Below are 13,479 nucleotides of genomic sequence, written 5' to 3' on the forward strand. Positions count from 1 at the left end.
CTACACAGGGTCACTATGAGTCAAACGACACAACACTTAACAACGTAGAGTTCAGATGTGGCATAGTGAGGGTCGACATATACCATATTTTTACTCTAATAACTTTTGTTTGGAGCCCTGGTGTGGCACTGTGAGTTAAATCGCTGGACTGCAAGGTCACTTTGAACTGCAAGTTCAGTGATTCAAGCTCACCAGCCACTCCTCGGATACCCTATACAAGGGTACTGTGGGTTGGAACCAATTTGACCACACTTAACAACAACAACAACGTTTGTTTGCCAAGTGTTTCCTCTCACCACACACACTCCTAGGTATTTTCATAAACTTTGCAAATTTGCTAATTTTCTACAGGAAAATGCAAAAAAAAAAAAAAAAAGTTAGCATAGTGATTATGAAAATACCTATGTGGGGGTGGTTGGCAAGCAAATTTAGAAGGTGGGTGCACAATATTTGAGTAAAAATAAGGTAATTGCCTGATCCCAGGATCTTTAATCTCTCCATTGACCCCCTGCTATTACAGATATTTCTGGAATCCCTGAGACCTCACCATATGTGGATGCTTCCATCCTTCAGACCCCTCGGCAGGCACAAAAATATATATGACAGATTGGTTTCATCCTCCTTTGAGAATGCTGATTGTCAGTTCTTTGCATGGGACTCTGTGTTAAATAATTTCAAAGATTCTTTAGAATTTGATGGGAAAGAATTTCCTGAAATATTAGTAATGCTTTCCACAGACCTAAGAGTTGAAATGACAAGAATCAGATATGGAGTTGGAAACTGGTCTTTATTTCCTTGGAGAAAATATTGCCTTATTTTAAGTAATATGAACAAAAAATAAGATGACAGGAGTTGTGGAAGAAGGGTCTGATTTTCACAACAAATGTGAACTCCATGTTCTACACACCCTTCCACTCTGATTGTGTCCCACTCTCTGGACAGAAGGAAGAGGCAGGGAGAAAAATCTAAGCATCAGACAATTCCAAGATAAATTCCAAGGATTACTAGGTGCAGAAGGATAAGCACTGAACTGTTAATCACAAGGTTCAAACCCTCCAGCTATACCTCAGAAACACTATACAGGATTCTATGAGTCAGAACCAAATCAATGACGCTTAACAACAACAACAGCACTGGTAAAAGGAGCTTTCATTAGTTGTTAGTAGGAAGATTTTTCTGGGCAGGACTGTTTACAGAATGGTCAGTAACGTGGCTCTGCAACAACACAGTGTACTTCTCCGTAGTAACTTTGACATGTACTGACTTTAAATAACAAAGAGGTTGCTTTGAAAACTTAGATGCACCTGGGCCAAAAAGAACCTCCCGGGACTCCTCCAAACTCATTGTTGTGGTTGCTAAGTGCCTTTGAGTTGGCTCCGACTCATCGCGACCCTGTATAGGGTATCGGAGAAGCAGCTGGTGAGCTTGAATCCCCGGCCTTGCGGTGCAAACTGACCTTGCAGTCCAGCACATTAACCTGCAGCACCACACCAGGACTCCAAACTCTACAGCTTTGGATAAATTAAGGTGATTCTTTATGAGTGCATTTTCATATGCTGGTGGAGAAAAAACTCTGCCGTGGCTCTGTAGGATTAGCCCTGGACTGCTAATCACAAAAATGGTCCTTCAGACAAGCAGACCAACCTGGAGTGGCTAGAAGAACAGAAGATGCTTCTTGAAAGAAAGACCTACAGGAAAAATATAAAACAACATAGGCAGACCAACTGTTACTACAAGAACATGCACCATGCTTGCCCAAGAAACATCAAGGCAAGTGGCCGGGTACCCTCAGTGCAAACCCCCTTCCAAGACTAAGACTCAACGGGAATACACGCTGTGATTGGTGACCACGCTTGACACCGATAAGGGGAAGTGAGGGAAAAACAGCAATGAAGCAGTGAGCTAAGCCCTACAACGTTCAATAGACTTCTGTGAACCCAGGTGAAGACCTGGTTGGCCAGCAGTGTGGCAAGACCTGGGGACTCTTGGGCCCAGAGTCAGTGACATAGCCACAGAGGACTAGAGTGGAGAGTGAAGTGTCCAGCTGATAAGAAGAGAGGGCATATGCATAAGAACACCCACACTTGCAGATAATACCCACTTATCCTGGCTTCAGTGACTGGATGATCAGAGCTCAACCAGAAGTAAAAAGAAGAGGAAAAAAGAAAAAGTATTCTCATACAATTTGATGAACTTGACCTACACCTTTGGAAGCAGTAGCTCAAAAGAGGGAACAAGTCCTTACAACAAGAATCATTCCTACCCCCCTCCACACACAGAGTAGACAGGGATGGGAAACTTGGACATTGGCTACCCAAAATGGGGGGTGGGGGCTTCAAAGGCAAGAAGTGACTGGCTTACAAGCTTTCAAGAGGGAACCTAGATCCAGAGGGCATGGAGAAAGGTAGAATCTCCAGTGAGTAGTATTCAATCTGTCTAGGCGGGGTTGATACAATGAAATGCAGACGGGTCTCTTGTGATACAATATTGAATAATTGTTATCAGGACTGATTGTGAGGGTTGGAAATGTAAAGGTAGACATTTTATAGCAAGAAAGGGAGTGATTAACTTTTCAGTCTAGGAGCGGAGGTCCCTAGGACCATCAAGGGAGAAAAGCAGAGAGCGGGACCCTACCCAGAGAAGCAGTGATGCCCGAAATGGAGCCAGAGATGATGATGTGGAACGATGGAGCAGCTGGAGACTTTAGATCCAGAGAGGGAGAGCAACGGTGTGCTGAAGACCTGGGGGGCACGGGGGAAGGATTGCATGGAGGGCATTGTAACCATGGTAATGAGACAATATAAGATAGAATGAATGTAAAACTAATGTTCTCCCATGTAAACTATCACAAAATTCACAAAAAATTAAAAAAAAAAAAAAAAATGACCCTTCAAACCCACCAAACTGCTCAGTGGGAGCCGGATACAGGGGCACTGTGAGGTGGAACCAACTCGGGTAACTTAACAACAAGAAGTAGGGAGTACAAAGTGGTGATTGGTCTTAAAAGCCATGGTCTTCTCCATGTCTTCATATGAATGTAAAAACTGGACAATGAACGAAAGATGAGTGAAGAAGAATTGAGGCCTTTAAATTATGAGGCTGTGAAGACAGTCAGAAGGATGAACAGATCTGTCTTGAGAAAAGTGGAACCAGAATGCTCCTTAGAAATTAGGATGGAGAGACTCACTTTGGGCATGTTCTCAGGAGGGACCAGCCCCTGGAAAAGGACACAGTGCTTAGTACAGTGGTAGCTGTTGTTATTGTAAGGTGCTGTGGAGTAGGTTCTGACTCATAGCCACCCTGTACAGGGTTTCTGAGACTGTAAGTCTTTACGGGAGCAGAAAGCTTCATCTTTCTTCCACGAAACAGCTGGTAGTTTCAAACTGCTGACTGTGAGATTAGCAGCCCGATTTGTAACGACTATGCTACCAGAGCGCCTTTAGTATAGTAGACGGTCAGTGAAAAAACGAAAGGTGCTCCATAAGATGAATTGACCTAGTGGCTTCAAGGACGGACTCAAACATGACAACAATTGTAAGTGGAGCATAGGGTCGTGCAGTACTTCAATCAGCTGTATGTAGAGTCGCTACGAGCGGGAACTGACTCAACAGCACATAACAACACCCACTCTGACAACATCCTAGGAAGGAATTCTTGTGAACATAAGCTCAAGGTTACCCTTTTAGATATAATATTCTCCTTAATGTACCAATCATCATGCTCTGCACCCTAGTAGGTCTAAGAAACGGATGCTATCCATAGGGAGAAACTCTACCCACCTTAATATACCTGTACTTAACCTGTTGTTGGTATTGTGAAGTGCCTTCGTGTCGATTCTGACCCATAGCAACCCTGTGTAGGGTTTCCAAGGAGCGCCTGGTGAGCTTGAACCACCAACCTTGCAGTTCAAACGACTTTGCAGTCTGACGCATTAGTCCACAGCATCACACCAGGACTCCATAGAAGCTGTACTTAGTAATATTTACCATTTCTGTATGTCTCCAAACCTGCTAAATGCTTCACTTATACTCTTTCTTTGAATCCTTACAACAATCCCATTGGTTAAATGTCATTAACCATATGACATATGTGATGAAAACACAAATAGAAGAGAGTTTGGATGAAAATGTGGATTTCAGTCACTGAATGTGCAGGCAGGGTGGGAATTTGGGCCATAAATATGACACATCCATGACTTCTGGGCATGTTGGAGGGACAGACCTCCCCATTTCTTCTCAGTTTAGTCTCGGGGTTATTTATATGCAGCCCAGGCATACACAGTGACTGAGACAGTCCTTAGTGGGGCCAGAGTAAACTGGAAAACTTCATTTGACCAACTGTTAGGGTCTTCAAATGTCCTTGCTGTCCCAGGTCGGACAGCCATGCCTCCTCTGCGTGGTAACCATTCTAATTCTTGCCTACTGACTCAGAACATAGACACTCTGTCAAGATCATAATTTTTCCAAGGGCTAAAGCCTTCTCAAAGCAGTGACTCCACACGATAAGCACTGAACTGCAAACCACAAGGACCCTGGTTCGAATCCACCAGCTACTCTGTTGGAGAAAGATGAGATTTTCTGCTTCTGTAAAGATTTAAAGCTTTGGGAATCTTACTATGTGGTCGCTATGTATCAAAACCAACTTGACAGCTCTTACCAAAAGCCAACAACAAAAACCTTCCTAAGCTCTTATCCTAAATATCTAGGGCTCTGACACCTACCTAGCCCCTTTCAAATATCTACCTGGAGAATACTGGCCCCTTCAACCTATGTCTTCAAACCTGCTAAATGCGTCAAACATAGTCAAATCATCCAGAGGCCTGACTTGGAATGTTGAGAAAGGCCGCTTCTCCAGATTCTTATGAACTCAGTTCAACTGCCCAGTGAGACTTCTGTGAGAATCCCCTCCTATTCACATCCCTTGAATGCCTCCCTTAGTGACTAACACTGAGGTGTGAAAGCTCTCCTCACTCCCAAAGTTAACCTGCATTCAGCCATGTCTTTGACACCAGGTCATGTCAATTGGTACCACAGGTTTATAGAAGAGGGAAGGTTGTCCCATAGCAATGGGAGAGACAGCCACGTGTCTTAAAAGATGCTATTCTGAGGCACCATGTGGTCCAACTGCAGAATTAAATGGCAAATCTAGAAGCCACTTTCAGAGTCAAGCCTGTGGCTTCAGTTGAATGGCTTCACCTACTTCCTTCTTCTAATATCTGGTATCTGCTAACCACAGGACCCTTGCTCTTTGTTGGTTTATAAATGAATATATCTGGGCAAGAAGACCGGTCCCACAAAGAACCGATTCACTTCTCTCCAAATGTGATGAGATTGTGTTTAGGGAAGACTCTGATGATGTCCAAACATCTTTACAAGCCTACTAAAGACACTGTTTTCTTCTCACAAATGAGAACTTGCAGATGCCAAGAGATAATGAACTGGAAAGTCACATGGTGACAGCTGGTTCGTGAGTTGGCTGGCTCAGTGAGATGCTTCTTCCTTGATTTTCCCTTCACTCCCATGTTTTTCCTCTTATTCCACCTTACCTCCTCCTTCCTTTTCGCTCTTCACTATGCCTCATGTTTAAACACAGGCTTCGGAGTTAACCAGTCTCTGCAACTCTCAGTGGTCCCATTGCCAGCCAGCCATCATTTTCTTCTTCTTAAAAGAATCTTCCTTTGATTTCAGTTTCCAGCTCTCTCCCATGCAACACATGTGACTCTGGAAGGGTGTGTGTGTGGTAGACAAGAGCCCAGACCCAAGGTGAGATCTGAATGATCAGAACCTGTCATGGGAATCTCTTCTCTTGGAAGAGTGAGCAATCCAGGATCTAGGCTTACACGATCCATTTGGGGCCAATAGCTACCACATAGTAACACACAGCTACCTTCCTTGGCCCCTCTGAATGTAAGTGACCAAAGGGTGAAACCAACTGAAAATCAAGTTGTCACACCACAAAGAGTCCAGAGATCTGAAGATGAGTCCCAGATCATACTATACTAGGAGATCACAATATGCCAGACTTCCTGATACATAAGTTATATTCCTTTAGTTTTAAGGCATTTTGAATGAGTGCTTTTTATACACACACATACACACACACACATAGACAGAGTAAGGGGTTTCAAAAGTTCATGGGAAAAATTCTTTTTTTTTGTTTTTCTTAAGTTTTTATTGTGAATTGAGTGAAAATTTCAGGGCATATCATCAGTTTTACATTCAACAAATCATACATTTTGGTTAATTGCAATGATTATAATCCCCTCCATGTACCATCAGTTAACAGTATTTCTCTGTATTCATTTTAGCTCTTTTCATTTCTTTTAAACACTCAGGCACATTATATAATAATTTAAACCACCAAAGAGCACATTCTGCAAGTCTGCCTCCTGGCCGCCAGCTCTCAGTCTCTCTCGTCCCATGAATCTAGAGTCCTCAGCTGCTCCCTCTCACCATATTACCATCTCTGGTGTCGCTGTTTGTCTGAATAAGATCCCACATTCCACTTGTTTTCTTCTCTCTCTATTGTTTTTTAGTTCCATTTTTCCATAAACTGTTTGAAGCCCCCTCATATATGAGTGTGTGTGTGTATGTGTCAAACATGGTAATTAACACGTGCCACAAATGACATAGCTCAACCGTCCAGCATCTTTCAGTAACACCCCTTTCCATCTTTGCACAATGCACTCTTTCCTATTGATCCTATTGTCTTCTTTCTATAACCCAAACATCTCTTGACATTGTTGTTGTTGTTGTTGTTAAGTGCCGTTGAGTCAGTTCCAACCCATAGCGACCCTGTCTAGGGTTTCTGAGGAGCGGCTGGTGAGCTTGAACCGCCGACCTTGTGGTTCAAACTGACTTTGCAGTCCAGTGCATTAACACGCAGCACCACATCGGGACTCTTGCCTTTACTAGGCCTGAAAAACAACAAATAGTATGAACATGATTCCTTTTTAGTTCTCTAGGCAGGAAGGGTCACTCAGTCCATTTTTCCCCACCAGGTCCCATTACTGCATTGAGTATTTTTTTCCCTTAGATACTGGTATGTCTTGTTCTTCATCTAACCCCACCTTTCTTTCTGAAGTGCCTCACCTTGGAGCGGAAAGAAGTCTCCTAGGCCAGCCTGCACAGACACCAGGAGTGTCATATGTCACCTCCTAGAGGAAAGGGGCTTTTTTATGTTCCCACATGTGTCTCCCAGCTTTGCCAAACCAACTGCCATCCAGCGAACTCTGACTTACAGCGATCTTATAGGAGAGTCAGACTGCTCCACAGGGTCTCCTACTGTGTACATCTCTACAGGGAGTCCTGGGGTGGCACTGTGCCTTTATCCACTGGACTCTAAAGTCCATTTGTACTGCAAAGTCAGCGGCTCAGGCTCACTACTTGTTCCTCAGAAACCCTATACAGGGTCGCTATGGATCAGAACCAACTTGATGGTACTCAACAACAACACAAATTGTGGTGCTGTAGGATCCACACTGGACTTTGAACCACAAAGTTGTCAGTTCAAACCCATGAGCTGCTCCTTGGAAACTCTATACAGGGTCCTTATGTGTTGGAACTGACTCAATAGCACTTAACAACAACAACAATATTGCACATGTAATAGCACAATATAACTAGAACTTTAATATGAATTGGCAAACCAAAACATTTGTGTGACTCACTTTATTGCAATATATGCTTTATTGCAGTGGTTGTTAGTACCTCTGAGATATACCTCTATACTCCTGTCCTTATAACTCTGAAGTGATTTAGAACCCATCCCACTGGGCGAGGAGTCCTAGTGTGGCACTGCAATATAAGCACTTGACCATGAGGTCGATTTGAACTGCCAGGTCAGCAGTTCAAACTCACCAGTCGCTTCTTGGAAACCCTATCCAGGGTCACTATGAGTAGGAATTGACCCAATGGGGCTTAACAACAGCAACTACTTGGCTAGGGTCTCATTAACATAACAAAGACAATCCTATTTCAAACAAAATAACATTCACAGGATTAGGATTTCAACAGACATTGTTGGTGAAATGGGAAGGAGGGTAAGGTTTAGTGTATAGTAGTGCCCCTTTAAGGAGCTCTGGTAGCGTAGTGGTTACGAATCGGGCTGCGAACCTTAAGGTAAGCGGTTCGAAACTACCAGCCGCTCCGCGGGAGAAAGATGAGGCTTTCTACTCCCTACTCCCGTAAGGATTTACACCCTCGGAAACCCTGTACAGGGTCGCTATGGGTCGGAACCGACTCGACGGCACTTAACAACAACAACAACAGTGCCCCTTTGGTGGTTTAGTGTTTGCAGCCCCAAGTCCTGCAAGTTGGAGAGGTCTTCATCCCTTCTCAAACACATCTCTGTTTGGAACCTTAGCTTGATTGAATTCACTGTGAATTTAAATATTTAGTTGTTGTTAAGTGCTGTCGAGTAGGTTCCGACCCATAGCAACTCTGTGTAGTGTTTCCGAGGAGCAGCTGGTGAGTTTGAACCACCAACCTTGCATTTCAAATGGCTTTGTGGTCTGGCACATTAATCCAAGACTCCTAAATATTTAGTTGTTGTTGTTGTTATGTGCCGTGGAGTCTGTTCCGACTAATAGCGACCCTGTACAGGGTTTCCCAGGCTGTAAATCTTTCGGGGGGAGCAGAAAGCCTCATCTTTCTCCACAGAACAGCTGGTAGTTTCGAACTGCTGACCTTGAGGGTCGCAGCCCAATTTGTAACCAAATATTTAGTTGTTGTTGTTGTTAAGTGCCGTCGAGTTGATTCTAACCCATAGCAACCCTGTATAGGGTTTCCGAGGAGCAGCTGGTGAGCTTGAACCACTGACCTTGCAGTTCAAACAGCTTTGCAGTCTGACACATTAACCCACAGTACTACACCAGGATTCCAAATATTTAATAGGCCCCCCCAACATGATAGTCTGGTTGTTCAATGGCTCTAATTTTCTCTCTCGCCCAACAATTTTGGTTTCCACTCTTGCATATTGAATTGGAAGACATTGCTGTTGTTGTTATGAGCAATTGAGTTGGTTCTGACTCATGTTGACCCTGTACAGTGTTTCCAGGCTACAGCTGGTTAGAAAGACATTATCTAAGGAAATCTTTGGTGTCTAGGGGCCAGGGATGCAATAAAATGGGTTTGATGACTGGGCTGGGGATCTCAGAAGCGTGAACTGGCTCGAGATGTTGACATTGGGTTCAAAGCAGCCAGAAGCTAAACAAGCGGGAGTTTAGAGTAAGCCAAAATCCATGGAATGTGTTATGGTTCACAGTCTGTAAACGTAACACATGTGACCATGGGGCCTTAAGTGGTTGCTTAATCCACAGGTCTAGATAGAGGCCAGGACTCCAGCCAAGAGGAACAGAGTAGGAATTGATTGAAGGGGGACAAGGACAATTACTCTCAAAGCCCTGGTGTGTGTGTGTGTGTGTGTGTGTGTGTGTGTGTGTGTGTGTGTGTCTTCATCTCCATCTCATCTGTGAATTCAGGTAATTAGTGATGAGCTTCACTTAAGGACATAGGGTCACCAGACACATCACCTGGTGTCATGCGCCACCGTAACAGAAAGAATTACTATAAAGAGAAGGAAGGGGATGGTAGGGAAGTGGATGACAGAACAGGCAGTCACACTGAGGTCACAGATTTCCTGCAGAATAAATAAAAACAGTTGTTCTTGCTCTCTGAGTTGGATAGACCAAACTGTAGTAGATCTGGGGTGTTCATTGCCCACTTCTGAGGTCAAACTTCATGGGCCACCTTGGGGCGTATTTTCCTGGAAGGGATCTGCTGCTTCTCATGTTCCGTGACAGAGTCATTTCAGGAACCTCATGTGTCAGGGCTTGGTAAAGAAGTAGATCTGGAGGCCAAAAGACTCTACCTAAATCTCAAGGTGGATATTAGTGTGGCTTAGAGGACTTGTGCTGTAACCAGACCAAGGTCAACTGTAGGCTCTGCTGCTACTACTGTGGGATCCATGCTCGAGACAAGAAGGGCGTTTTCATGTTTCTTTTGTTATGGACTGTCTTGTGTCCTCCAAAAATACATCTTGAATTCCTGGCCCTATAGCTATGAATGTGACCTGTTTGCCAATAGGGACTTTCTTCTTTGATGTTATTGAGGACATACAGAGTAAAATGGACCCTAAACCTAATTACTCTGAGTTACAAAGAGACTAGACTAGACAGAGACATGTGCAGGGGGAAGGCAAATGGCATGCCAGTATGGTCTTGTCTACAAACCAAGGAAGGTCAAGGAATGCCTAGGGCTACCACCAAGGAAGAAATCAGAATAGTTTCTGGCCTTTCAGTCTCCAGAAAATCCATGTGTGCTTTTCAAAGACATCCATTTGTGGTGTTTGCGTTACAGCAGCATCAGGGAACCCAGACATCCTTACAGTCTGCTTCATTGTTCGTTACTCCTTAAGCTTCTTGGCCACTTTTAATGGAAGGCAGGCTACCCGGGTAAGGAAATCCTCTTCTGATTTCTGGTGTCAATTTTAACCGTCTTTATTAGTGCTTATTCGCTGGTCCACTCCATACCCCTGAAACACTGTATCTTTGACTTGCACAAGCCTGTGAGTATTGGAACATCTCTTTGAGTACCTCCCAAGCCACTTGGGCTATGGCTCAATGACTTTTCTTAGGAACTGCATGATGGACCCTTGTCAGAAGAAGCCATATAGACATCTATGTCAGTGAACTGAGGACAGAAGATGTGCCTCAAATGGGACATTTTGCTTCTCCAAGATTCTTAAAAAGAAAGCAATTTGTCTAAAGTTACCAATCTGGTGAATAGGCAGAGCCAGGAACAAAATCCTAGACTCTTAACTCACTTTTCCTAACCACCTCTCTATCATCAGGTAAACTTTTATTTTCCTTAAGGAAGGGGGAACAAAGTTCAAGTCTTGTTTTTCATATGGTTTGTGTTGTTATTCAATACTGTGATTTCAGCACATAAGCACTTTGTACAGGGAGAGAACCAGAAAATAACACACAGTCTGTCACTCACTCTCCCCTAGGTGGTCCTTGTGGACCCTCATCAGAGGCAAAATGTGGCCCACTGAGTAAGAGTCAGAATAGAAGCCCTGTCATCCCTTCACTTTGTCATCTTTGAGGGACCTTTCTTCAAACACAGGTTGTATTCGGCTAAAGTAGTCGTGTGTTTGAAATTAAGTCACTCAACTATGATTAAAAGCAGGATGCGTGCATTTCGGTTGGGGTTCCTTCTTGAATGGGGTGTTATACAAAATCAGGTTGTATTGTACCGTGCTGAACAGCTTTGTATTAATGTTTGAAAGAACAAGGTCCCACTGAGAGCTCTTCATGTTTCTGAATGGTGCGTGGATTTGTCAAAATTCTTCAAGAAGGGATTACCACCACCCTGACTGCATGAACAATGGTTAAAGAAAAAGGGGGGGAGGAAGATAGCTGAATTAAAATGACATTGTTTTCATTACTTTTCAGCTTTTGAGTTACATTGAAATGAAAACTTAGAGAAAAATGCCTGGCTGTATATTTACCTTCTTCTCTGTGTTTGTGCTCAAGTTTAATACAGCACTGTGATGGGGTCTGGAGCACTTGAGCTGGGCAGTCTTATGACGGAGGCCAGTGATCCTGCCTGCCATTCATATTAGTATACATGAATCTTGGTTTCCTTATCAATCAAAATAGATACACTAATGCCAAACATGAGGGGTTGTGGCAATTTGACTTGGCCAGGATTTCCAATGGTTTGGCAATGAAGATGATGAGATCTAATGATACAATCACTCTCATGACAGGATCAGATGTGATCAGCCCTGATATGAAGTATCATCCTGACTTCTATGATACGAGGCCAAATGCAATCTACAGGATTAGGTTGTATTGTGAGCCAATCTCTATTGAGATATAATAGGACAGACAACTCAGCAGAGCTCAGAGGGACGAACTACCACCAAGACAGAAGAACTTGGACTGGAGTGTGTCCTTTGGACCTGGAACCCCTGCTCTGTGCAGTCCCTAGATCCACGTGAACATTGATGCCTGGGCACATGAAGTTCTCCAAGGAGAGCTGGACCTGCAGATGCTGGAAGAAGACTAGGTTCTCTCCAAGATCCAGTGCTCTGAATTTAGACTTCCAGTCTCCAAAACTGTGAGAGACTGAATTTGGAGTTGTTAAAGTCATCCACATGTGATATTTCTTTTATAGCAGCATGGTACCACTATGAAGACAGAGTCTAGGATTTTAGAGTTATTGGTTCAAACCAATAACCTTTTGACCATTTATGCCACCCTTCCAGGACATACCAAGGTAAATAACACGCATTGAGCAAAGGGGAGAATGGGCAGAAGAAAAAGAACAGGAAAGAAAAGCAAGCAACGTTCTCATTGGCTGCTTAAAAACAACTTAGCTTTTCCTAGGCAAATCTTAAAGCAATGGTAGTCCAGTTGTAGAATTCTCACCTTCCATGTGGGAGACTCAGGTTCAATTCCAAGCCAATGCCCCTCATGTGAAGCCACTGCCCATGTGTCAGTGGAGGCTTGTGTGTTGCTATGCTGTTGAGAAGGTTTCAACAAAGCTTCCAGAATAAGATGGACTAGAAAGAAAAGCCTGGAATTTTACACCTGATAATCCACTAGTGAAGACTTTATGGATCACAATGGTCTGGACCACAAACAGTCATGAGAATAGTGCTTGACAGGATTCATTTCATTCACTGGTATGTGCAGTCCCATGCTACGGCAGCTAAGTATAGGCAAGTCTTAGCTCCTCAGAGGCTCAGTTTCCTCGCAGTAAAGTAGAGACAATTACCCCAGACTCAGGGTGCTGATTACTGTATGTTCGTACTCTCCACAAGGACACACACCAGTTCCATTCTAGTCTGCACAACTGACATGGTACATTTCACATTCAGTTCTACTCAGGATCAAGAGAATCATCATTTGCAAAATGGAAAAGGACATAATCAAAACAAAACAAAAAAAAGATGCGAGCTCTCCTAAAGCAGATAAATGGTTGTTATTAAGTGATGTCCAGTCAGTTACAACTCATGGTGAACCCGTATAGTGTTTCCAAGGAGCAGTGTCTAGTGGGTTTGAATTCCAGACCCTTTGGCTGGAAGTCCAGGGCTTATCCTACAGAACTACAATGTTGTTGTTGTTAGGTGTCATTGGGTTGGCACCAACTCATAGTGACCTTATGCAAAGCAGAACAAAACACTGCCTGATCCTGGGCCAACCTCACTAATGATGCCATGTTTGAGTCCATCGATGCTGCCACTTAGCCAATCCATCTCGTTGGGGATCTTCCTCATTTTTTCTGACCCTCCACCTTACCAAACATGATATCCTTCTCCAGCGACTGGTCCCACCTGACAATATATCCAAAGTATGAGAAATGATGTCTGGCCATCTTGATCTCCAAGGAGCACTCTGGCTGCATCTCTTCCAAAACGATCTTTTGGTTCTTTTGGCAGCCCATGGCACTTTCAATATTCTCCTCCAAC

The sequence above is a fragment of the Chrysochloris asiatica genome, unplaced genomic scaffold (genome assembly GCF_000296735.1).
Source record: "Chrysochloris asiatica unplaced genomic scaffold, ChrAsi1.0 scaffold00025, whole genome shotgun sequence".
NCBI lineage: Eukaryota > Metazoa > Chordata > Mammalia > Afrosoricida > Chrysochloridae > Chrysochloris > Chrysochloris asiatica.